This window comes from Accipiter gentilis, chromosome 17 (genome assembly GCF_929443795.1).
Source record: "Accipiter gentilis chromosome 17, bAccGen1.1, whole genome shotgun sequence".
Taxonomy (NCBI): domain Eukaryota; kingdom Metazoa; phylum Chordata; class Aves; order Accipitriformes; family Accipitridae; genus Astur; species Astur gentilis.
In genome coordinates, this window is record NC_064896.1 from 10,043,449 (window position 1) to 10,069,781 (window position 26,333).

Below are 26,333 nucleotides of genomic sequence, written 5' to 3' on the forward strand. Positions count from 1 at the left end.
CTTTTAAATAATGAAGGCCCAGAATAATAACAGCCATGAGGGATACAATGTTTGTTTTCCAAGGGCTCAGAAATTGAGAGGCTGTCACTGCTCCTCATTCACAGACTGTTAATCACATCCGATTTTCCCTGCTTTCCCCCATGCTGCCATGCATCACCTCTCCCCTGCTCCGTGGCTTCCCCAGAGCAGGCTGTCCCATTCAGGGCCCATCCCTGAGGCTTCCCCCTTCAGCTCTGCTTTGGTTTGTGGGGGCTCATTGGCACATCCAGAAGCCGAGGGCAGGGGTTTATTCCAGTTCTGCAGTCTCCTGCCATGTCTTGCAGGGGCTGGCGTGAGCGGTGATCCTTCATGCTTCTGGTCCCGTCTCCCCGTGCAGCACCAGACATGGGCCACCAGCATCCCTAGGTGAGAAACTTGGGTGCTCTCTCTCCAAACCGTGACGTGCAGGCACTTTGTGTTCCAGCATTATCCAGCCCACGGCCCCCTGCCTCGCTCACGTGCAGTAGCTGATGGCTCCTGCCAAATTGCAGAGTGAGCAGCAGAATCGTGCATGGGAGAAGGGACCAGGGGGAGCACGCCAGGCTCCATCCCTCTGTAACATCCCAGCCAGTGTTATCCTCTGCCTGGCATACCCATGCCCCTGAGGAGGCAGCGGGCACCATGTGAGACGGGTGAGCACCTGGTGCTGTGGGTGTGAATACTTGCACCCAAATTTCTGCCAGGGCTGCAGAGGGGAAGAGCTGTTCTGGCCGTGTCCCCCGATGCCCTTGGCACCTGGCGGGGACCCGCCACAGTGCCGAGTGCCGGTCTTCCCCACAGCTCAGCCCTGCAGCAGCCCGCCTTTTCCTTATTTGTTTTTCTCCCCTTGAGAGCTATTCTTTCCGTCCCATATGCTGTAATAATTACAAGCGATAACTTAACAGCTGCTCTGCTATTCCAGGCTCGGCAGAGCCACGCGCCTCCGCCTTCCCTCCTTCCCACGGCTCCGGGTCAGCGTCTTGGCTCCAGCAATCAGGGATTCCTGCAATTTCTGCCACTTGGGAGGATCTGGACCCTTTTCCCCTCTGTCACCATCTGTCTCCCGCCTGCCCACCCCAGCATCACCAAGGGGGATGGGGCTGCGACATCCATGTTACCATGAAGAAAGCTGAGCCAGCGAAGGGATGCACCCTGCATCCCAGGTAAAGGCCAGCAGAGAGGGGGCGAAGGGGATTTTCTTGTATATCGGTTTTATTATCATGTGTCCACTGTCACTCATGGGGTCTGCTACAGGTGACAGGCTCTGTCCTTGCTCACAACGGACGGTACCTCCTAAGCCCTCTTGCTGGAAGAGGTGGTGGCCTTAGACCTGGTGTGGCAGATGCCACCATCACAACTGGTGGGCCAAGTCCACATCCCTCAGATGAATGCAGCACTGACACTCCTCCCATGCAACAGTGGCAGTGCAAAAGCGCTTACATTAAAAAAAAGCTTCTTGGGTTCAGCTGCTTTGGTAGCCGCCCAACACTGCAGGCTGCAGCCGACCAAGCTAAAAATGGTGCAAAGATGGAGAGCAGAGCTGAGCAGAGCGGAGAGGGCCAAATGCAGCTCTTTAGTGGTAAACATTGGTAGTTGCAAAACCAGACTCATGTAATTTAAGGTTGCATCTTGCGTTGGCCTGGGCTGACCCCAGAGAGGCCTTTGCTAAAGAGATAAAGGAGGAGCAAGGAGGCTGCCGGTGGCCTGGAGGTCCTCTTCACTGTCCTGTGTTGCATGCTGCTCCAGCTGTGTTGACACACACACACGCACGGAGCCCGTAGCCCCCCTGGGCATGCTCTGCCACCGTCAGTGCTGCACTACACCACATCCCACCCTGGCAGGCTCCCAAGGACTTGATAGCCCTCCCCACGCAGCATCCTTGGGGTCCAGGGTAGCACCCAGCCCTCCTGCTTTGGGTGTGAAAGAGGTTTTTTTCTTCCACTATAAGAGATTTTTGCCTACAGTTTATCCGATTGCTGAAAGCCCAGCATGAAAATAGAGCAGGACGAGTGGTTTCTGCCTGCTCCCTCCTGAAGGAAGTGCTCCATCTCCGAGCGTCCCAGTGTCTCCCCAGTCAGCAAGGCTGCTGAGGCCAGAAGTGCATCTCCCGCACAGATGAAGCTTCCCAGAAATGTGTCAAGACAGCCCCATCCATGGCGATGGTAGCGAGACGTGCGAGTCTCTGCTTTGTGCCAGCTCATCTAGCCCACGAAAGGCTGCGCTCCGCTTCCCAAGTAGTGCAAATCTGCCTGCCTGCTCCCATGCAGTCCTCTACCAGCTGAATTTTGTCTTCCAAAGGCAGCATTCCCAGCACTGCTGGTTGCAGAGGGCTCAGGACAGTGACAAAACCCCACGGCAGCCTGAGGCAAGTGTCTGCAGCGTGGCCGGCACCTGAATTCATTTTTGGCAAGCTGGGTAGCAGGCAGGCTGCCTGTTCTTCCTTTGTCATGTGTGCTTGGCTTTACTGAAATAGCAAAATGCTGAGAATTAAAGACAGGATTTTACTTAAGGATGGGATTTGCTAGAGCCACCAGCCTGCGGTGGTCCTCGCTCCTCTCACCCTGCACAAACATCTCATCTCCGCATGGAGATGTGTACCGCAGCAGGAGACATCTTCCTCTGACACCAGCCAGCCTGTCCTGGCAGTGGATCCTGCAGGATGCCTGCGGTGGGTGTCTCTGAGGGATGGGGGTGGATGCTCCTTCTTGTGGTCCTCCCAAAGTTGTAAGTGGGAATAAAAAGTGGGAGTGTGCGAGGAGAGTCTTCCCAGGAATTTTGCTTCCCAGGAATTCTGCTTCCCAGGCTAGGAATGCTGCTGCTGGCCCCACTTCAACATGGTGGTGGGTAAGGTCAGGGTCTGTGGCTGGGGCTTTTGTGTGCACAGAGGCTTTTCACGCAGCAGGGCGACCATGAAAATTGCATCCCTCTGCTTTTGGGTCGGCAGCCATGATGCTGTGTCTTGAATTGCTCTCCACCCAGAGGGCATTTGGAAGAGGCGACATGGTGCTTATCTGAGCTGGCTTTGATGCTTAGTAGCTCTGCGGGACCACCAAGCACAGGCTTCAGCGCCAGTGCTGGTGGCACTGGGACATGCTGGAGTACCGCTTGCCGGGGGCAGAAACACGTGCCTCGCTTACACCTCCCACGTGAGAGTAGGCAGCCCCAGGAAGAGGCGGCTTGAAAAGCCTGTGCCATCTCATGCGGGCGAGCTGGCAGCTCCATCTGGCTCCACTTCAGTGGAGCTCTCTGAGGAGCTGCCGAGGGTGGCCGGCGGGGTCTGTGGGTGGTGGGCCAGGAGCGGGCGAGGAGGAAGAGGTGGAGGCGGAGAAGGAGGAGCGGGTGGGATACACACGGCCCGCACTGCCAAGTTTCTCTTGGAAGGTGCTAACCCTTCATTAAAGCAACCTCTCTGTCCCATGAGTGGGATGGTGGGTTTAGGGGCCCATTCCTGGTGTGTTGCTGTTACTCAGCTGGAGGGGAAGGTGCTATCGGGGCTGCAGCAGTGACCTGGGGACATGCCGGGCTTCATGCCCAGGAGCTTCAGCCCACAAGTACCCCGAGCTGCCACATGCCTTTGCCATACAGTAAAGTCTCTTTAAGGCTCTGCTCATTTTCTCAGGTCTTGCACTTCGCTTTTACTCTCCGAAAAGGCAGTGAAATGGTTTTCTTGAAGCTAGCAATGTGATAGCAGAGTCATTGAAACAGGGCAGCTGGAGTATTTGTTAGGATAAAAACACATGGGGTTAGCACTGTATCCTTCGCCTCTCTGAGCTCAGGCTAATTCACAGCAAAACTACAGTCCTTATCTCCACCCAAATTTTGCAGCAGGTAACTGCAGCCATTTGGTTATTGACTTCTTCATTTCAATCTCTTTGATCATGTGCCACAATTAATCTGATCTCTACGAGGCAGGATGAGTAGGAGTCAGAAGCAAAATTGTAATCGTCTGTGCCTTTGGCATGCAGGAATGGAATAATTTTGTAGTCTCATCTCCGTGCTGGTAGCTCTAGGAAAAGCCTCCATCACTTTAACAGCTAACAACACCATGCAAGGCTACAGGACACTGATAAAAGTGGAAATACTTGGACCCAGGTACCATCACTGTTCCTTGTTCACTCATTTTTGTGGAGCTCAGCATCTCCATGCTACAAACCACCATGGTCAATGCCTGCAATCCAGTTGGTGTCAATGAGCTCTGGGCATGAAGACAAGTCCATAATAAGTTCCCGGCAACCTTGTTGGTGTTTGCTTTCACCTGCCCTGTCACGATACCAGGCAGCTAATCTCCAGCATTGTTTCATTGCCTGAGTCAAAGGTAACATGAGATTTTAGTGCCCTGGGAGGAGCAGGGCAGGTGGAAGGGACATGGAGAGGTGACACCATGCTGCCCAGCCCTGCCCTGGCTCCCCTGGCACTTTTTGCTTGACAGAACCCACCACTGCAGTGCTGGCACTGCTTTTTCTAGCCTGACAGCTGGGATAGAAGTGTTTCCCCTCATATAGCCCAGACCACCTTTGTCCCCACTGCAGAGCATTGCTTTTCGTTCTGCCTACAGAAACCCAGATCTCCATCACAGCCCTTTCTGTATTTGAAACATCTCCTCAGCCTTGCCTTTTCTAGACAAAATTATCCCAGTTCCTTTACTGACCCCTCCCTTATCACTTTGCTCCCCATCTGATTGCTTAACTCCCTTTGAGGGTTTCTTACCCGTCTTGAAAAGCATTACCAGCACAGAGCAGAGCTAACCATGCAAGGGATCTGTTTTGCACAATCCAACAAGGCATGATTAACCTGTACCGTAGATTATGATCAAAAGCACCTTTTCTATAGAAATTCTTCCTCTCCATCCTCCATTTGTCCAACTGATTATCTCATCTCACCCTCACTTCTGTTGAATTATGTTCTGGGTGGTTTTTTTCCAGAATCTTTCTCTGACTTCTCCAGACTGTTTTGAATCATAATCCCTTTCTCAGGTGTGCTGGCAATTCCTTCTGTTTGCTGTTATCCCCAAACTAATACCTGAGTGGGTTAACAATTTTGACCTGAGCAACCAGTTAATATGCTCTGTGCACTCCCTGTGCATCTCTACAATCGTTCCCCAGACTTACCTATGAGAATATTTTATCCATTACAATGTCTGAAGTCTTACTAACATCAAAATATGTTGTCTTCTGCTTTTTCTCTCTCCCCAAAGCCAGTGGCTCCACTGTAGGATGTGGTTGGATGGGTTTGATACTGCCCACCCTTGACAAATCCCAGTTGGTGATGGCAGGGGATAGTTTATGCTTGCTCCACTCGCTGGAGCAAAAGCAAGAACCAGGTGGAAGATGTGAGCAATGGGGGCTGCTCTCCATCTGATGTTTCACTGTATGGTCTTAGTTGCATTGAAGAGAAGCCCAGTGTGTCATGCCCAGTCTGACTGGCCTTGCTAACAGTGCATGATAACAGCTGTGGATTGCATCTCCCTGCAGTCTCTCATGCACTTCACTGCAACACCAGCACCAACTTGCCAGGCAAAACTGGTGAGTGATCTCAAAAATAAGCATATCCTGGGGGAAGAGTTAAAACAAAGGCTATCCTCTCTGTCTGTCCCTCTCGATTTGTCCCCCAGTGTCTTTGTGGTGCTTCTTGCCAGATGCCAGTAGTCACTGCTGGTTATTGATAACCTTCATCTCCCCCTCCACCCCCAGAGGCTGGCTCTGTCAGGGAAAAGCCAACACATTTAATCTCTGTACGGTTTCCAGGTGCCCAACCCTAGTTGTCAGCCTCCTCAGAGTTTCCCACATGGAGCAGACCCGCTTTGCAAAACAGTTTTAGAAGGAAGCCCGATGAAAACCAATTTAGTCTGAGAAGCCTAAATGAGCTCTCATTAAAATACCTTCAGAGGAGGACTGGCAGAAAGATGCTAGCTCTCAGCTGGGACTCCTGTCTGGCACGAGAAGAAAAATGAGAGAAGAAGAGGCGGCTATTAATGCAGGTTTATGGGCAGAGAGGTGGTTCACAAGTCCCTGCAGCCCCATGTGTGGCCCAGGCTGGGTTCAGCCCTTCTCCTGGCTGTTCCCCACCCTCAGCCTGCCCAAAAGCTCATGCAAGGAGCTGTGACTGGTGCTCACTGCTCCCGCATCCACCTCTGCTGCGAGGTGATGGGCTGGAGCAGAACCATGCTTCCTCCTCTCCAGCACTGTGGGATGTGGATGCTGATTGCCCCATTCCTCTTTCTGGCTGGGCTGCGGTGCCCAAATACCCCAAACTGATGCTGGCTTCAGGGAAGAAGTTTTATTGCCTTGTGAGTGACAATGGGCAACTAGCTGGCGCTCAGCAAGGTGCAGTTTTGGGGTCGATATCTGCTGTGTGCCCTGCACACATGCAAAACCTTAATATGCACCTGCACATTTCTGAACAAGCTTTGACAACTGATCCCCACGGTTCTGGGTCCCCGTGGGGATGCAGGGTGGGCTCCCTCCCTGCACACCCTCAGGAAGTGAGCTATTCCCTTCCTAAGCCATCAGAGGACAACAGGGGCCAGAGAGGTGGGAAGACGTTGAGAACCGAGGGTCAAGAACCCAAAAGGACCATTTCTCTGCTCAAGCAGACATGCTTCTGTTAGCAGCACCGGGGCTGAAGGAAAGGATTGGCTATGTTATCGCTTTCCCCAGGTCCCCCTCACAGGCCCTGAGGGTTTCTTGGCTGCCCAGGGAAACTCCCAGGTGTTTCAGTTCTGGTGTAATTATGACAGGCAATATAAAATCAGCCAAGAGCTGTATTGACAGTCTCATTTGGAACACAATGGACTAATGGTCCCTTCAGTTTAATTAAGGATTTTTTGATGAATTATAAATTAACCTGAATTAAGAGTGTTTATTTCAAATGAGAGTATATACAGAAAGACTTAATGTGGTTCCACTAATCTAAATCTGCTCTCTTCATTAGTTTGGTTTCATTTTCCAAGAGTGCACACGACATTTTTATTGGTATAAATACCAGTCAGACATGTGGCAAGTGTTTTGAAAGTGTAATATTTTTGTCTTCTAAGGGATGCAACACTTGATATAAAGACATCTTTTAAGCATCTTGTACAGGTACTTGCTTCCCAGGCAAGAATAAGCTATGCCAATGTAAAAGATGCTGCTTTAATTTTACAGGGAGATATAGATAGATAGATATTTGTGCAAAAAAATGACTGGGAAACTTGTTCCACTTTAATTACTCCAATAGCTTTAAATCAATGCAACTTCTGAATGCTAACAAGGCTTGAAGCAGTGGCCAGAAAGTGACAGCAGAAGTGTCTGGTTTTCCTCCCATTCCCTCCCCTCTCCCACCTCTCCAAGCTGCTCAGTACTCTCTGACTGCTCAGGATTGATGCACCCATTGCAGAGACTGTGGGAAAGGTTGGGGAACCTCTTCTCATCCCCATAGCACACTCAACCAGGTGTAGCTTGGACAGCCATGGTTCCTTCTGAAGTTCCTCCGCTGCCCAGCTAGATCCCTTTAGAGAACAGCCCCCACAAGTCACTTTTCTGCGCAGGGGAAGCCCCCTCGGAGCACCCCATCCAGTGCAGCTGCTGGGTCACTGCTTCAAAAGCCGCCTAGTAATTGTATTCATCAAACTCTGCATTGCAAAAAAGATCTTTAAAGTACTATGTTTTGCACTACTGTCCTTAATGCCATTGATGAGACTGGGTGGTTTTGGGTGCAGGCTAGGGCGGTCCACAGCCCTCTGCACAGCGGAACCAGGGGAAACAACCCACTTGCTGTGTTGGAGTTGTGGTACCACCCAGATCATCAAACAGAAACCACTGCTCCACCGGGGATGTCACCATCTCAGCACACACTACGAGGAGAGCGGTGATGACCTTTGCTTTGGAGAAGAGACGCCAGAGCCCGGGCCTCAGTTACACTTCTGCAATACAAGGAAACCTTCTGCGGGTGGCTGAGTCAGTCTGTGAACAACCCGCCTGGCATCACCCAAGAAATCAGCTGCAGAGTCAGGTGCTGAAGCCTGCTTTTCTGCACCCAGCTCAGGTGCTTGCAGACACTTGCAGGTGCGTAGGAGTGAGCTTGTCCTGGGAAAGAGAGACCAGTGGACTTTAGATGGGAGAAAAGCCATGGCTTGCCATTGCTCCCATGTTCTGCTGGCTCGGGGCAAAGCAGCAGCCAAGCTGGCTTTCAAATCCAATGCAGCTCCTCTGCAAGAAAGGGAAAGAGGCCGAGAAGAAAGGAGAACTGCATTTTTTAAAATGTTTGCTCCAAGTAACCCCTCCACCTCGGGGTCTCGGGGCTGATAGGCAGAGAAAAAGGGCTTGTTGACCTGATGTTAACCTTCAGCTGTCAGCCCTTCAGCTCCCTGGTCCTCACATGCCGCTGCTTAATCCGGGAGGAAAAAAAAGTACAAAGCCTGCCCAGAGCCTGTGCCATCTCATTAACATTTGGCTGAAGTGAGATTTTTATCTTGCACTGTGAGCGCAGCGGCTCCAGTTTAAATAGCGCTTTCCTCTGCCATGGGATGTCCCAGTGGTGTAGGGGTTTATCATGGCTTCTGCAGCCCCGTGCTTCGGGGCTGGGATCCCTGAGGTGATCGCCAGCTAGCAAAATATAAACCAGGCAGAGGCATTGGCATTTTTTTGGCTCCATGAAAACTTGAAAAGATCTATCCGTGAGGTTGCATGGTCCTTCTTTAGGCCAACTTGAGGTGGTTCCCAGTAGGCACAAGACACAGACCAAACACGGGTTTGGCTGGTGCCTGGAACCTCTTGTTGGGGTTGGCAATCCCACAGGGCCATAAAAGCCAGACCGCAGTGTCCAGCTTGCCATCAACACCCCTTGTCATGTGTATCCAGAAGAAGGGAAGGTCAGAGGGACAGTCAGGGAAGACATCATACAGGAGGGACAACAAGGAGCACATGGGCATCTTGAGCTTCAGCCAGCCGTCTCCTGCCCCCACACCTGTGCAGACTTCACTTCATTAAACATTAAAGCTCTGCAGCTGCCTGAGCTAGCAAATATTGCATGTGGTTCAGCACACATGAAGTTGGCAGGGGGACCTGCTGCCCTGGGGGTTGGCATGGTGCTGGCAAAGGTTTCCTCTTCCCAGCTGGGAGCCAGCACTGGTGAAAGCATGTTCCTGTCTGACGAGCTGGTTGGAGCAGGGAGGTAGGTGGCTTTATGCTCTGTAACGAGTCGTGTGCTTTTGGTGGTGGAGAAACACGGCTGCAGGCTGAATAGGGTTGCGTGAGCTTGGACATGGAGCTTCAACCCTCTAAGAGATGGATGATCTTCTGTAGGCTTGGTGGGATTCTTCAGTGGAAGAACCTCTGATTCTGCTGAATTTAGCAAATCACCCTTTAGCAATAAGTTGGTTGAGGCTGTGGCTTGGCTTCTTTGATGTAGCTAGCAGCTGAGGACATGCACTACAGGGAGAAATCACTCGCTGTCAGGCTTTCCTGGTGATAAGCTGTAGGACAGCTCTGATCCTGGGAGACCTAATGGGCCAAGACCAGGATGCATGTGGCTGCTTAGCCACGAGTAAGGAGAAACTCCTGTACTAGGTCAGACCAAGGGTCTGAGTCGCTGAGTGTCCTAGGGAGCCTTCAGGGAGCAGTAGGTGCTCCCATGGGCATGTTGCTTAGCACTCCCTCAATTCCCACCCCTTGTCATCTCCTCCAGGAGTAAGGTCCACCTGGGCAGAGTGTGGCCCGTATGTCCCTTCACCAGTCTCTACTAACACAGGTTAAGAGAACAGCCTCACATGCTTCCTAAACAGCATGTCTGGTTTTTGTAACCCAGATGATTTTTTTTCCCCACCAACTTGTCCAGTCTCATCTTGAACCCATGTAAATGCTCACAGCTGACAGCATCCTTGGGCAAGTTGTTCCCCAGCTCTTTCCCCCACTGCATGAGGACCTGCATGCTTTGAGATCAGCTCCACTTTTTGCACTGGGAAAAGGCAGCAAGCCAATCCCTATCAGTCTTCTTTGGGCCATGCATTATTTCATAGCCCTCTACCATAACCTCTTCAGTCATGTCTTTTCCAGACTGAGGAGTCCTGGCGTGCACAAGTCCTTGCTTGCAGGGAAGCTCCTCCAGACCTTTGATCCTCCTTCATCCCCTTCTCCATGTTGCCCTATTACATTTTGGGTTTGAGGCTGCAAAGAGGTGCCTTTTGGGGCACAGGTCAGTACGATGGCTTGGCGAGCATGCCTGCCCTGCAGCTCTCGATCCCTCCAGATGCTGCTGTTTCTTGGCTGCAGGCTCTGCCAGCTCCTGTGATCCTGTCTGCTTAAGTAATTGGCACTGCATACCATGCATAACCGGCTTGTTATTAGATTTATTTTTTTTATCCAGGATTCTTTCTCCTCTGAAGGGAAGAGGTGGCATCTGGGTGGTTTTATGAGCATTGGTCTGTCTCCTGACTGCAAAGCTGTCCTCCCAGTGTTAAATCTGCTTGGTTTTCCTGCAGAGACCCCATGGTGTGTAAGAGACCATAGGCGAGAGCCTGGTGTTGTCTGAAAGCTGAAGGGAACACGTTTAGTGCTGTACCAGCTCCTTCCCTTTGCTTTTATGCCAGATAAAATGTATTTACAAGACAACATAGAAAAGCAAAACAAGCAAACAAACCTCACTGTGGTCAATTCTCTCCTGGCTTATTTCGTGCCGGTAAGTCAGTGATGGACTCAAACTGGAACTTCAAACTTCTTTGAAGGCATTCAGCCTGTTATAAAAGCAAGAACCAGCTGCACAGTTTGGGTCCCGAGATGAACTTTGCTGCAGGTGAGGCTGTAATGTGAATCTGTCTTGAGGAATAATAACTCTTTATTATTTTTTTTTGCTACAATTTTCCTTCCTCTTGGCCTTACCACAAATCTGTTCTCACCGCTCAGCTCTAATCTTTTCTTTGGCAGCTAAAACTGTTATCTTTATTGTTTCAGGGCTTAGCTTCTTCCTGTTAGATCTCCTAACTGGATTTTTACTCTCCTATCCATTTAGTCTCTTCTATGCATTCAGTAAAACCCTTTAACCCTTCGGCACCCCTCCGCCTCGCTAACCAGTTACCCTTGAAAGGTGCTCCTCTTCCCACGGCACTCTGATTTATCTTCTCTCCTTGATTTGCATGGGTACGGCTTTCCTAAGCAACGGCTGTCGTCTCCAGTCTCACTGTAGGTAACATGCTTCATCACTACCTCCTTCACTCTTTGCAGGCTGCAAAGACTTGTTGGGTTTTTACCAAGAATAAGCAAAACAACCCACATCACCCTTTAAAAGGAGGTCTGTGGCCACTCTAGGGCCAAAAATCATCCAGAAATGATGACATTTTAGCTGTGACTAGCAACAGTCTGCTGCTTCATCCAGATTCACCTCCCACCTCAGAGGAGATAGATGTCCAGCAAGACCAGGTGTCAGTCCCATATTTCTGTCTGTCTTAAAAATATTAGCAGCCACCAGAGAGGTGATGTAGCAGTGGGGCTGCATCCACTTGTGGCTCTGCCATGGGCATCTGGGCCGACCGTGGGCAGGTCGCTCAACCTTTCTGCTCCTCTACATCCTCTTTGGAAAATGCAGATCATAAAATGCACTTTATTCTACCTCCCATCAATCTTGCCCCTTTGGCTTGCAAGCTCTGTGTGACAGGGTCTTGCCTATGCAGTGCCTCACATAACAGGGTCGGGGTCTTCATTGGAGGCTTCGAGTGTACCAAGAATGATCTAATTGCATGGCAGGTGCTTTCTGTACAGATGCAATTATCTCTGTCCTCCGTAACAGCAATGATCTCTGTCCTCTCCATGAGTAAATCAGTGCAAACCTGGGAAAATTGTGCTTTGATTTATCCAGCCAGGAGATAGGCCTAAAGCTGTCCTTTGAGCACAAGTAAACTGGCAATGGGATCTGGTATGGAGGGGACTTGGGCACCCCATATCCATAAAAAGGGGTTGTTGGGCCATGCAGCTCATCTCATAGGAGGAGGAAGGAGCCAAGGCAATGGCATCATGCCACTGGTCTGTTTTTCTCGTCAGGCTGCAGTGATGCAGCGCTGTGATTTTCAAGCAGCCAGGGTCTTCGCTTGTAACATATCTTTATTACAACTCAGGGCACAATGAAGGAAGCTCTACTCCAGTCAAGCCCAGTGGTGGCAAAGGTGGTGGAATAAGACCTCTGCTTAGCAAAATGCTGGGATGTAAGTACAAAGGGAGTGAAAAGGGGGATAAGGGATACCAACATCCCTACCACCTGGCTGCTCAACCTACATCCATGTAACTGGCTCTTGACAGGCCTTGATGGACCTGGTGCCTCTCCTCCTTTCATGCTTTTTTCCAGCCTTTTTACAACCTCGGAGCTGTTGTGTTTGTAATGCTGGAGTGTGTTGCCATGGTTAAGGCTCTTATTCACAGCACGGTTAGCATCTTACCTGTGAGACAGATAGATATGGAGGTGGAGATGTGCATGAATACACGTGTTTACCCTCATTACAGTTCCCACTGGGCACGTGGAAAAACAAATCTGATGGGGAATGAAAACCCTTCAGGGGGAATGGGGAGAGAGGGAGAGTGCCACCTTGGAGGAGTTTGTCTGAAGAAGACATAGGCTAAGCCAAAAGTTTGGGAAAGAAGAGATGATCACCTGAGAGCAGGTGATGTGGGGAGGCCAGAGATAGGCATAGGTTTGTGGGAGGTATTATTGGACCAAGAAAATACACAACTTCAAGCCAAGTCTATTCTAACTGTGCAGTGTCCATGTGGAAAAGTGGGGGTCATGGCTCCTTCCCTGTACACCGTTCCCACACTGGCAGTGCCAACACAGCCTTCCTCCTCACCCCTGGCATTTTCCTGGTCTCCAGTTGCTCTAAATGCTAAAGGGGTTTGCAGGTTTTCTTTTTTCCTTTTTTTTAGATATGCTTATCAAATATATATATCTTTTCTTAATTTTACTTTACTCTTATTTTATAATATTATTTATTTGAGGTAGGGGGAGATGGGGAATCAGGTCTTTGGCATGTTCCCACAGGGTATTCTTGTCCAGAGAAAAGTGATAGTAAAAACTTTGGTTTTTAGCTTCTTAGGGTTTTTTGCTTTGGTGTATCAGGCCAAGATAATTTTATTGTTGTTACTTAGAGACTGATTCAGAATAATGAATCTGCTAGGAAAGAAGGACCAAGTTCCTGAGTTTTGTGGCTAATGTTATTATACAAGTTTGAACTGATGGGACAGTTCTGAATCGCTTCACTCAGACATGCATCAAATGAAGAATTGAATCAATAACTGCTGGGCCCTCTTCCAGTCCCTCCAGAAAGACCTGATTGATTTCTCTCTTTCCACCAGCCCACGAGCTTTGGTAGTGGCTAGCTGGAGATTTTGGGCAGCTCCCAAAGGCGTAACTGCTTGAAGGGAAATCACACTGTGATGCTGCATCCAGATACAGTCTTATCCCATCGTGCCACTGCATCCGTGCATGTGATGTTGTATGGCTGTGGACGGGACATCTGCACCGATAACAGTCAGAGCAGCTCTTGCTTGGAGAAGCAAGAAGGGGCAAAACTGAGCCACTGGACCCTGGAAAAGTCTACCTGCTTGCTGCCCTGGATGGTTAACTGGTTGAGTCCACTCTGCCCCACCACGGTGTTAGTTTAGCACTTTTCATTGCTATCTTTTAGCCTTGTCACATGATGAAACTCATAGTGACATGGTGGAGGAGGTTTCTGCTGGGACCCTCTTCCATTATAATCCTTTCAAAGGGTCCACATTCAGATGTCCCATCTGTCTGGACAAATGTCCATTGTCCAGCGACACAACAGCTTTGCTGACAGCTGGGCTGCAGGAGAGCTGTGCAAAAGGGGATTTTGTGCCCCCTCCCCATGCTGGCAGGATCTTCAGGTCTAGAAGGAGCTGGTGAGTCCTGGAGGAGGGAGCTGAGCTCACTCGCCCCATCCACCAGTGTGGCCCATGCCTGGACAAAATGCATGGGGCTGGTTGGCAGTGACTCCTAGCTAAGGAGCGAGGCCCAGGTCCTCTGGAGTATTTTGGTATCTCACATCCTTTGATTTTGCCTGGAGACAGGACACATCTCCCATCTAACACGAGGCACTTGACTATGCATGGTTATACCTGTCTCCTGCCTACGTGGAGGAGGGACATGGCACCTCCAGCCATCTATGAGAGAAGTCACGCTCAAGTGTGTTTTTTCCATTGACTGAAAATCTCCCCAGGAGACTGAGACCCAAGATTAGCTGCCTACATTAAAACCTGAGATAAGAGATGGTGAGCCAGGGGGCTGGAACTTCACTCTTGGCTCAAGTAGGGACAGATGGGTAGAGGATAAAGGGGAATGCTTCTAAATCATGTGCAAGAAGTGCAGAAATGGCTCTTTCTCTACCAGAGGAATGCTGGTACAACCCCAGCTCAGTGTTTCTGACAAGCCCCACCGCTGGCCAGGGCTGGCCATTTTCCTTTCGCATGGGTCCAACATTGCAGCTCACTGTCATGTGTTGCTACACCATGGCGATGCCCAGCCAGCCAGGTCATACTGCTTTGCAATTTTGTTCAGCCCTCATAACCTGCTGTTAAAAGCACTAACAGCACTCATGGGGATGTCCTTTCCTATCCACCTGGCTCCATGCAGATACACACCTGTTCTCTTGCCATGTTGTCTGTTCCCTTTGGGAAGACTCCCAGAAATACCCTTTTTTTCTCCCTCCTGTGCTGTGTGTGCCGGTGGGGCTGCAGCCCTGCCTGACAGCTGTCACCCCCCCCAAGCTTTGTAATTGGGATGATGGAGCTAATGAGCAGGTGAAATCCATCCCGTTGCTTTCTGTGATTGGCGTTCCCCTTCTCCTCCTACATTGAGTCAATGGAGAAATCTGGTATCTGAGCCAAACAAGGGACATCTGTAACCATGGTCCTACTAAGCACTGCTGGAGGCTGTTGCCAAGGATGAGCAGAGCAACCTCAGAGCCCCACGGACACCTCCCTGTGCATTTGTCTACTCCATAAAGTCACCACAAATTAACTGTAGGTATGTCATGAAAATGAATGAGTTAAAGTCCTTTACAGCCTCACGTGGACCATCTTCTGCAGAAACAGTGCCCTTAATTCAATCATACTTCATTTGTGAGGTGCTGTGTCGAGCACGAAGGCAGGGAAGGCAGTCTGGGTGCCTGGCACTGTACAGGCAACACGCGGGTCTGCTGGGAAAAGGCTGCTACAGCTCATCTGTGTCCACCTGTGGAGCAGAGTGGGGTGAGGACCCAGCCTGAATTCGTTAATTGCTGCTGGCACTGTGTGGCAAGCAAACCAGCCCCAAGTGCTGGCCGCAGGAGTAGATTGCACCTCAGCAGCATAGCTAATTGATGGAGTGAAATGAGTGTTTGGGAGGTGGTATAATGGAGACGTGAGTCAGGCACAGCAGCACACGTAGCTGATCCTACGGTTCCTCCCTCCAGCATGCTCAGACCACACCTCAGGTCTTCTTCTCCCAGGAGCTGGCAAAACCTCAGCTGCCTTCTGCTGGGGAGAATAAATGACAGGCAGCAGGGTTAGCAGAAACCAGGTACACTTATCCCAGCGGCTCAGCATCTGCTCTGGGCCTGGAGGATGTTATCCTGCGACTTTGTTCCATGAGCAGGAAGGAGATGTGCATAGATGCCTGGGTTGGAGAGTCTAAGGGGCTCGAGGGGAGGAACTCTGCCAGGATACCTGAGTCCCTGTTGTCATCCCTGTTGTCCATCCCCCTACCACCACCGCCAAGATGACATGATGGTCTCTCTTCAGTGTCTACCCAGGCACCTGGACCTACCCCACCTTGGGAAGGAGCCTGGTGGGTCTAACCCTCCCCAGCTGTGGAAAATCAAAATGCACCAGTTCCCACCACTAGCACTGAAGGCACAAAGATGATGGCTGCTGCTTTCACTTAGTTGTGCACCTTGGTAGCAGCTGCACATGTTTGAGCAGGGAAGCCAGCATCAAGGATGGTCCATCTGCATTGTGCACCTGAGTCCTCAGTGCTCACGAGGGGCTTCAGAGCTCCAGTTCTGGGCTTTGTAGAAAACATCTTGCAGGGTCTGACTGGGAGGAAAAAACACCCTTGCAACTGCATCTGAGCCAGAAAGCATCCCTGAAGCTGTGAGTCTGTGGGTCCATGTCCATGCTGCATGGTCTGAGGCAGAGCTAGGCAGTTGGAAGCAGCCGCATGAGGAGCACCCTGCCAGGGCTGGGGAAGCTCCGTCGCTCCCAGGCAGAGGTGAACCGGGCGCTGGCTATCCCCAGTGAGGTGACCACCAGGGTCTGGGCTGGAGCCAGGAGGTGGAGAAGACATGCAGAAGAGCCCAGGCTTTCAAACTCGGCTTTGGCAGTCAGAGGGAACAGCTCTTTTCCCTTCCCTTCTCCATGGCTCTTTTGTTTTCCGCAGCCCAACAGAAGAGGCTTCCAGTAAGCGGCAGGGGTGGGGGCAGAGCCCACCCGCACAAAGGCAGCTCCCCATGGGCTGTGTGACCGCTGTCACGCTTTTTCACTTAAATAAATGCCAGCAGCGGATGACGTGGGGCTGGTGCTCCCCAGCCCTGGGGCTGATTGGTCCCAGCTCAGGTTTGAACGCCAAGGTGTCCTGGCAACGAGAAGCAGAGGAGCCAGACTTTCCCATCCCCGCTCCTCTCCGGGAGCGCGGCGGGTGCTGGGAAAAGGCGGGCACCACAGAGCAAGGAGCGGCGTGCGGGTCACCGGCCCTTCCTCCAGGTACCCAATGCGCGGTCCCGGCCCGTAGCCCAGCCCGGACTCTGGAGCTGGGATGAGTTCTGCCCAGCACGGGTTTTGGGTGTTCACCGTTGGTGTTGACTTTTCAGGGCGCTCAGCCAGCACCTGCACAGACACAGCAGCAGAGGAGCTTGTTTTAAGTGGGAGGACAGCAGGGGAAATCACGGCGGTTTGGGGGTTCTTGAAAGTGACTGTTCAGCGGGGCTTGCGGGAGGGCTGCTTGGGGAGAAGTTGTGCGGGCAGAGGGGAGTCAAGGGGCCTTCAGACAGTTGTGTGGTCAGCTCTCTTGCCCCAGGAGGACAGAGCAGGTGATTTCGGGCACGTTTGGGTTCACCTCGCTAATCAAACACACAAAAGCCCTGCAGGTCACCCAGGGCTAGGAGCTGTGCTAGAAGAAGGTGGCTTTAAATTGAAATGAAAGTGCTTTTCCTGCTGATAGAGAGCTACTCTGCTTTTGCCTCAGCGTGATCCACCTGCACGCCCGTCCCCCTGGAGCCAGGGGGGTGAGGAAGGAAGGGCCCCCCAGGGCTCAGCTCTGTGCAGGGAAGCGAGGGGCATTGGGGGGGGCATGCTGTAAAGAAAGGGCTTTTTCCTCCACTTGGGAGATGGAAGCAGAGATGCGAGGAGCTGGCAGGGGGAGGACACTTGCCTGCACAGGGAGGCAATGCTCAGCACAGTGCATTTTTGCACCCATCAAAACCAGCAGAGCCACACGTGTGAAACCCTGTGCCAGCCGTTAATGATGGGGCACGTCTGAACTGTCCAAGATGACAAATCCCTTCCACAGGGTAACATCCAACCTGGAGGAGCCTCCTGGCTCAGTGGCAGGTCGCAAGCTTGCAGAAGGGCTGGTGTCCTGCACGGATTCAGTGGGATGCGTTGAAAAGCAGCGCCACAACTCAGAAAAGTCTTGATGCCATAATTGGGGGACAGAGTGGGCTGACAATGCTAAGACCTTTTGGCTCACGGCTTGTGTTTTCTATCGGGGCACAGGGCTGGTGCTGCCTGAACAAGCCTTTCCCATACACCCGAAGGCACGGGGAGACTTGGAGATCCCCCCTAGCATCATGCTTGTATCAGAAGAGCAGTTCCTCAGCATCCTGGTGTCAGGGAAAAGCAAAGGGCCATCACAAAATGAGCAGAGAGGGTTTTGCTGACAGCGTGTCAAGCAGAGCTGGAGCAGGAAGGGGATCCTTGGGCTGAGGGGGCATATTTGATTTGCTCCATCCCCAAAACAGCATTTGGAGGCTTTGTCCAGAGATCCCTTGAGAGCACACCTGGCACAGGGTACATGCTTTGGCAAAGTGACTGCAGCCATACAGCTGTTTCCCTCCAACTCCCCAGGCAGATCACAGCTGAATCTGTCCCTGGAGTGGGGTGATGGAGCATAGGAGCCATCCCGGACCATTGTCCATACAAAGGCACAGGGACTTTGGGAGCAGGACATGACAAGGGCTCCTCTGCCAAAGGAGTCCCCAAACCAATGGTGCAATCACCAAGCAGCCTCATGATGGGAAGCAAACTTCTGGTTATTGCTGACCTGGATTTGCACTGATGACCTGGAGGTGTAAGATTAGCACAGCCAGCCCATCCCAGGGCTGGGGGGGGGGGGGGTGGGGGGGGGTGGTTTAGAGGGAGGGAAGGGGTCATGCCTGTTATATAGATCATTTTTCACTGTTTAAATGGGAATATGTAGCACAAATTGTCAGTTAAAATTAAAAATAAACTGGCATCATGCAGTGTTGCCAAAGTTCACAATTTTAGAGGGAGCCTTACAGCAGTATAGGCTTTGCCTAGAAGACCCAGTTGCTGGATCTGTGAGATCAATGATGCTTTTTGTATCTAAATACAGGTTACAGAAAAAATTCTGTCCCATGTAATTAGAGGAGGTTTGACCTAGATGAACCCAGAAATTCAGAATCCTAAAGGTAGATGAAATGAATTGGGTATTTTAATTACTTATTCAACAATCATGGTTTTAGAGGCAATTTTTAAAGTTCAACAACTTGGGACTGGGCGATGCTGCTCCTACTTGGACCAACAGCTCTCCCTGCTCCAGTTAGTTCAAATGAGCCTTGTTTTTCTGAATGGTTAAGCCAACTACATTCTTCAGGCTTTATTAAACCCATGAACAGTAATGTTAGTCTGAAACCCGAGAGAGAGGAAAACATACCCACACCTTGCAGGCCATAAACAGGAATAAATTCAGCTCTCTCTGTATCTCCCCAACAGTTCTGCTGTTGAGGCAGTTTATGACCTGAGAGCTCTAGCCTCAGAGAAGCAGGACTTTCCCAGCTAGTCATTAAATAACTTGTCTTTCCTCGTGTTTTATGGAATAAACACTGCCTGTTGCTCTCTAATAGCATCTGCTTTTATTTGAGTGGGATCATATTTTATAACAATCCTTCTGCTCAGTTTGCATGTTTGCAATGACCCCAGCAAGTAATCACTCTGCGGCTGGTAGTAAATTCACTCCCAGATGTTTAATGATGGTATTTACTGTTGACTGTAGGAGCTACCAGTTTTAGGGCTGTAGTGCCGATGTAGTGATTAGGGTGGGTTGATGGGACACAAGGCAGTTGGGTAATTGCTAGCAATGAGCTAGTGAACTCCCAGGTAATTGCACCTTACCTGGAGAGGTGTGTTGTCATGAGCAGTGTTTTAAAGGCAAAGCTGTGAGGTGTATAAAGGACAGTCATTGACTCCATATGACAGTGCTGAATCATGACCAGGAAATTATCCCTTCTCCCTACCAAGAAAAATAACGCTTGATCTGTTTTCTTTCCTCTTGCTTTCTTAAAGAAGACACTCATGATAAGACTTGTGTGCCTGTCAGTCCGTGCCCCTTCTTTCTCTTCATACCCTTTAAACACTGTTAAGAAGTAGAGATGCTCTGCTTTGGGACCTCTACAAGTGTCCCAAAAATGGGTCTTGAAGGGAAGAAAGAGAAAGACAGACTCACTCACTGCCCCTGTGAAGGTCCGGCATAGACACCAGGGAGTCCTCGTAGCAGAGGGGCCCTGGCAAAGCTCACTCACCAGAAGGCTTCAGCATTAGCTCAGATCTCTTCCATAGACACAAGCCCCAAGCAATCCTGGTTCCTAGGAAAGCAGACATCATTAACAAGGTTATTAAAGGGAGACATCAATTTTACCTTTAATGAATGTGGGATCTGCAGGAGTTCGCACGGTCACTTGCTAGAGCCCCGTTGGCCCTTGGGCAAGATTTCCCAAGTCCCAGCCATCTCCGCACGTGTTTGGGCTCCTCAGGATTACTCAGCCTGAGCGTATGCAGAGCTGGTCGTCCTCACCTAGCCCCAACATCTGGGGCTGTCTCCAGCTCTGCATCACCCCAGCACCTGCAGTGTCCAGCCTTGGCACTTTGTGTTTGTTCACCCTGCATAGCCATCAGTGGAGAAGCCAAAATTGCTTTGCCCTCCCTGCTCATGGAGGAGAGGGCTGGAGACTTGATTCCTATAATGCCACCCTCTCCTACTCTGGAAAGGAGTAATCCCCAAAGCAATGATGATACTAGAGTCCCCTAATGCTTCTGGAGTCTTCATCAGCAGGTCCTGGACGGCTTTTGGGAAGACGCTTGTATGCATTACGTCTATTTTATGGCTGGAAGTATGGAAGCAAAGCGGCGGGGCAGAGCCTTGACACACACTGCCAGGAGGAGAGCAAATGGCAGGTTTAGGTAGGGGCTCTCCCAGCAGAGCCAACGGGCTGATAGTGTTGCTCTCACCTCACCCAAGGGAGCAGCTCATCAGGTGGGTCTGGTACTGGGAACACTCTGGTTGAGTGGCTCATTATCTGCTAAAGCCTTTTCATTTTGCCTTGTGATTAAAAGACAAAGACAGGGAGTGTGTCTCTTCTCTCCATTTTAATGAGCTTTCCTCTCCCTCTGTAGTATGAGAGAAAAATTGCAGCAAAACCAGCAAAACAATCTTCAGCACAACATTGTTCCAGTGATGGGGAGAAAATAAGTAGTTTGTGGGCCCAGAACCACCCAGGAGGGGGGCTGCTCTTGGCCCAACAATGATTTAAGGGGTGTAACAAGTCAGGAGTGCTGACAGTAAAGCTGTGGCAGGGTTATCAGTTTTGGGCAACCAGATCAGATATTTCCAGGTACAGGCTGATATAAAAACAACGGTGCTGATACAGGTTGCTGTAGCTCCATTGCCATGCCTGGAGCTGCTCTACTGCCATGGTTAGCAATGGGAAAAGTGGCTTAAGCCTGATCCAAGCACTCAATCTTCTACCTTCTCTTTTGCTGGCATGAGCATTTCCCTGACTGCCTTATGCAGAGGCACCGAATCTGGCAGAAAAAAATAACTGTTTTCTCCCCTGGGGTTTTTCTACCACTGGACCAGTCCTTGATGAAGTTCTCTGTACCAAGAGTAGTGCTGATGTGATGGAGGGGGCAGCGCAAGCTGTCAGGCCACCACTGCCTGCTTTAACCAGTCCAAAATACCAGCTGGGATGAGAGGTCATGGATGGATTCTTTCCCGTGGTGCTGTTAAGGGACCCACATGCTGATTGTGGTTTTACCAACCACTGCCAGATGTTTGAAATTATTAAGTATAATCATTGATCCAGGACCACTCGGTCCAGTGACAGTGACCACAGGAGCTCTGAGCTGAAGCAAATCCCTTGAAATCTGCTCTCTGATACAAAGATGAGCACCAGGCTTCACAACACCATTTTTGAATCTGAAGGTAGTGAGGCACAGGCAAAGATCAGAGCATGGGATTCAAAGGCAGGAGCTACTGAGTGTTGATCCTGGCTCTACTGCTGACTCTTTTTGTCCTGGGGCAAATTATTTAGCTTTCCTTTGCCCTACTCCCATCTCCTTTCCAAAACTTTTGTCACATGAGGGTTGGGGAAAAGCTTGCCAAACGCCTGCTGAAGTGCTTTGAAGATGGAAAGCAATATGCACAAATGATAAGTTGTACAGGCAATATAAACAAACTGGCTATACATCTCCCAGGCTAGATGAGGAAGAAGGAGGGGTTAACTGGTGGGTGGCACCCACCTCCTAATTGCAAGGCTTGTCTCCAGATCCCTTCAGTGTGAAGCATCCTCTTGGCTGAAAAATGGCTGATATAGTCACACCTGAGCAGAGGTAGGGGAGGAAAAACTTGTCACACAAGTGAACCGGAGTGGCCAGAAATTTCCTTTGGGAGGAAGGGGGTGAGCGGTGGGTGCCAGCAGTGGGTTGGACATGGTCTCCTGGACCACCTCCAGACCTAAGGGGTCTGCTCTAGCTCCTCTTGCTTCTTGTCTGGTGGTGAGTTTTCCCAAGTGATTGCAGTATGGTCTTGAGGGTTCCACAGAATCTAGGGAAGTCCTTCCTGCAGCTGCTGTTAGACTCCATTTATTCTCTCTGACACCTGATTTAGTAGGGGGGAGCCCCTGGCCTTTTAGTACTCTGTTGGTCCCATGCTAGTTTGTCAACTCAAAAAGCAGCACAGCCCAGAAGGGTAAGATTAAAGAAGTAAATTGTAGGTATGCTTTGCTTTCTGAACCTTTGCAGCATTTCTGGTCACCCTTTGCAGCATTTCTGGGTCACTCTTCTAATGTGTCTTCACAGCAGCGGGAGTTAAAACCTGATGGTGCATGTATATGTGCTAAGAAAAGTGAGATACCACATAATCAGCTACTGTTGGGGTGACAAGAAACATGGCAGATGCTGTGAGGGCTGGTGGATCTTCTGAGATCAGCCCCAGCCAGGTGTCTTGGTCCTCTTCCACAACACCTGTGGCTCTTTCCTCACTGTCGCTTCTTGCATTTCACACGTGCTTATGACCTTGCCCTAAATCTAAGTCATTCTTGCAGGCACAGCACCCTCTGAAGAGCACATGGGATAGGTTTGCAGGTCTGGCCCCTTGTTTTGGCCAAGTACGACAGCAGTTTTCTGCACAGGCAGGGAAATGCAGGTTTAGCAGCCTGGGACCAGGGAAAGCAGTTGTGATTCGTGCCCCTGCCTTTGATGCTTTGTATCTTGGGCAAAAATCAGCCCAGACCAGTTGTGGGAAGACATATAAGTACCTAAAAATGCAGGTTGATCATAAAATCATAGAATAGTTTGGGTTGGAAGGGACCTTAAAGATCACCTAGTCCAACCCCCCTGCCATGGGCAGGGACACCTTCCACTAGACCAGGTTGCTCAAAGCCCTATCCAAGCTGGCCTTGAACACTTCCAAGGATGGGGCATCCACAACTTCTCTGGACAACCTGTTCCAGTGCCTCACCACCCTCACAGTGAAGAACTTCTTCCTTACACCTAATGTAAAATCTACCGTCTTTCAGTTCAAAGCCATTACCCCTTGTCCTATCACTGCATGCCCTTGTAAAAAGTCCCTTTCTGTCTTTCTTGTAGGCCCCGTTTAGGTACTGGAAGGCTGCCCTAAGATCTCCCCAGAGCCTTGATATCTGCATGCTGTTCATTTTGCTTTTAAGCTGGCTCTGAGAATTTGGTTCTCCATTTGGGAAATAGGAAGATGTCTCTCCTTTTAATAGTCTTCTCCAGCCTGAAAGCCTCTGGGGTAGGAGATGTCCCCGTATGTGTGCAAGTGCATGTTGCAGGCCCTGATCTCAGCTGGAGACTTGTACTGAATCACACAAGACCAGCTCTGGAGCTGAGCAGCCCAAGATGCTCTTTAAGCCTTACAGAGCTGCATGTAGTGGAGGGTATTTTTTCCCTGCTGAGCATTTGATTCCCACAAAACCATGGGGAGAATGGGATATCTGCACCACCTGGGTGTTCCTCCATTGCTCGCTGGGGCAAAGCGGCACCCATTTGCAACCGATGCTTTACCTTGGAAACCCCTGAGGGGTGCCAAATCTATCTGCTGCCTATTTTCTCTCCTAGTCTGTCTTGTAACAGCCTGAGAGATTATTGCCCCAACCCATCTCACTTGCCAGACAGATGTTAGAGTCGGTGATGGATATATCTGCTCTCAGATTAAAAAGCTGTCTAAAATGCATCCCCAGCCAGCTGTGGCCTTCTGCCCTGTTAGCTTTCCAGTGCTCTCTTGAAAAAAAATCCTCTTTTTTCAACTCAGCCCTACCCTTTCCTACAGTATTCTCCTGCTGTTTTCTGCCTGGCAAAGCCCCAGCAGCAGCCCCCAAGCAACGTGGCACGTGTAGTGGAAACGGCTTTGGCTGACTGGAATGCTTTTGCAGGGAGTCCAGGTGCTATACACAGTACAGTGGGGAGGAGAAGACGCCTCCGGATGGAAGTTAGAGATCTCCTCCTCCTCCCTTTTTTCTCCTGGATCCAGCAATTCAGCAGTTGTGTGGCGTGGGGATAGGGAGGAGCTGGAGCCTCCATAGCATCAAGCAAAAGCTTCACTTTGCTCTCAGTTGCCTGTTGCAGGCACCTATTTATGTCTCCTGGTTATGGAGGGAGAAAAGGAGCTGCATGAGGAGGACACCACAGGACAACTCCTTCAGCAAGAGGGTAGACGCTTTCTCCTCTGCGTTGGACGTTTGTATACCAGCTTGCCCTGCCCTGATGTCCCTTCATGGGAAGCTCTCCCTTGGCATGGATTTTCCTGCCTTTCCCCAGGGCCGCTGAGAGCTAGTCATCCCTGGACTGCTTTTCCAGGGCTTTTCATCCTGCCAGACTGTAACAGCACGGGCTGTGGTGCAGGTCTCATTCCTTCCATGGGTTTGCCCTGCAACAGCGGCAGCAAGGATGTGCTGGTGTCCCTGCATTTGAACTAAAGGCTGGCAGGCTGCCCTTTTGCCTAGGTAGATTTAAAAGTCTAAGAGCAACAATGCTCAAAAAAATACCTCCTCCCTTGGTAGGAGAGCTGGGTGAGAAATTCTGGCTTGGGGCTGATGTTGTGTTGGGACAGGGATGCTGGGATGGCAGCGTCAGTGGGAGAGGGCTGTGCCTGCGTTGCTTGTGGTGGTGGAGGGGAAATCCTTAACCCGGAAAAGGAACATGTAAATCATGTGTGTTCAATAGATAGATAAAGCATTACTTCTACCAACACTGTAAATTAAGCCATTTCTCCCCACCTCCTCACAGATTTTACCAGCTAAACTGGAATTTTCTGTGCAATATTTTTTTTTCCATACTAAGACTTGAAGGAACTATATTTGCAAGCAGCCAGTGACTTCTTTTTTCTAAAAATCTCAATTTTCCCCTGAAGACAGCTCAGAGCACCTGTCTCTTGGAAAACTAGGCCCCTTTAAGATGTCTCAGGCTGCTTTGAATCACTAATTGCTTCTGAATAGGCAGGCCAAATGTCTTATCACTTCAAATTCCCATAGCAATGCAAATCTATACAGCTGAGAAGCCTCTTTCCATGCATGGGGGTGATGGGTATAGATAAGGTTTAAAAATGGAAACAAATTCAGCTTGGGATGGGGGTCCTCTTTGTTCCTCCCTGCCTTCAGAGGGGTTGCCAGGGCTACATTTGTTCCCTTGCATCTTTTTTGGATGGAATCCAGCACTCCTTGAATGCAAAGGCAAGAGGTACAGTGGCTGGAGAGGGCTGGATGAGGTCCTAGGTACATACATATTTCATTGCCCGTGCCAGGCTCTGTATTGTCTTCTTTCTCTGGTTTCACAAAGGTGGTGTTTTCTAAAACTCCCCCTCATTGAGGGCATCGTGCTCCAAGCTTCATCCTGTCTAAAGTTTCTGGCTGTTCAGTTGTTTTCTGCTTTCTCTGAATGCCAGCCAGGCATATTTCCCATGCCTGGTGGGAAAAAGGGGGATGCTTGGTAGGAAGAGCAGGACCCGACGGAGAGCCCTTTGGAGGTGGCAACATCTGCCATGGCATGTCCTTCTCGGAGTTGTTATGTGTGTTTTGGGGCTATTCTAGCTCACACAAGGTGTGGGACATGAGCAGCACTTTGAGAGCCTCATCAGTGCTGGGTTGCCTCTGATTCCTTTAACTAACCCACAGCCTGAAGGCAAATCTTGACTATCAAGAGGTGGAAAATCTTGGTGAGCAAGGGCAGCCTAAATCCTCCTTTTTGCTTCGATTGCCTGTTATTAGAGCTGCCTGCCATGTGCCGAGTACGGCTGCGCTCAAAAATTGCCAAGAGCTCAGCATTATGGAAGCAAAAGCCAATTTACTGACTGTCCAATAGAAAGGAAGATACATGCTGAATGTGCATCTGTTGGATGATATTTCTATTTCAGGGGTGCTGCTAACATACAAATGGAAAAGGAACTTTGTCTGCATGATTTATGTAGTTACTAGAAAACCTTGGGTTAAGAATACAGTGATACTTTGTAGGCATGCGGTACTATTTATTCTTAGTACAGTAGGTAATAAAAATTTATTTTCTCTTTGGTTTTCCAAGTGAATTCCAGTTGACTGAGATACGTTACCTAACCTACTCAAGTACCCTGGACATGGAGAGCAAATACAGTATCCTAACAAATAATATCTTCATGTAAAATCAATAGCTAATAAGAGATTAGTCCCTTGAAGATGATAACAACTTATCTTTAAAATTAAAAGAAAAATGGCAAAATTTTGTCAAAGAGGAAAAAAAAGCAAAACTCTGCTCCTCTTTATTTAGGTGTTATTCCTTCTGTGTTTCAGGTGCATATAG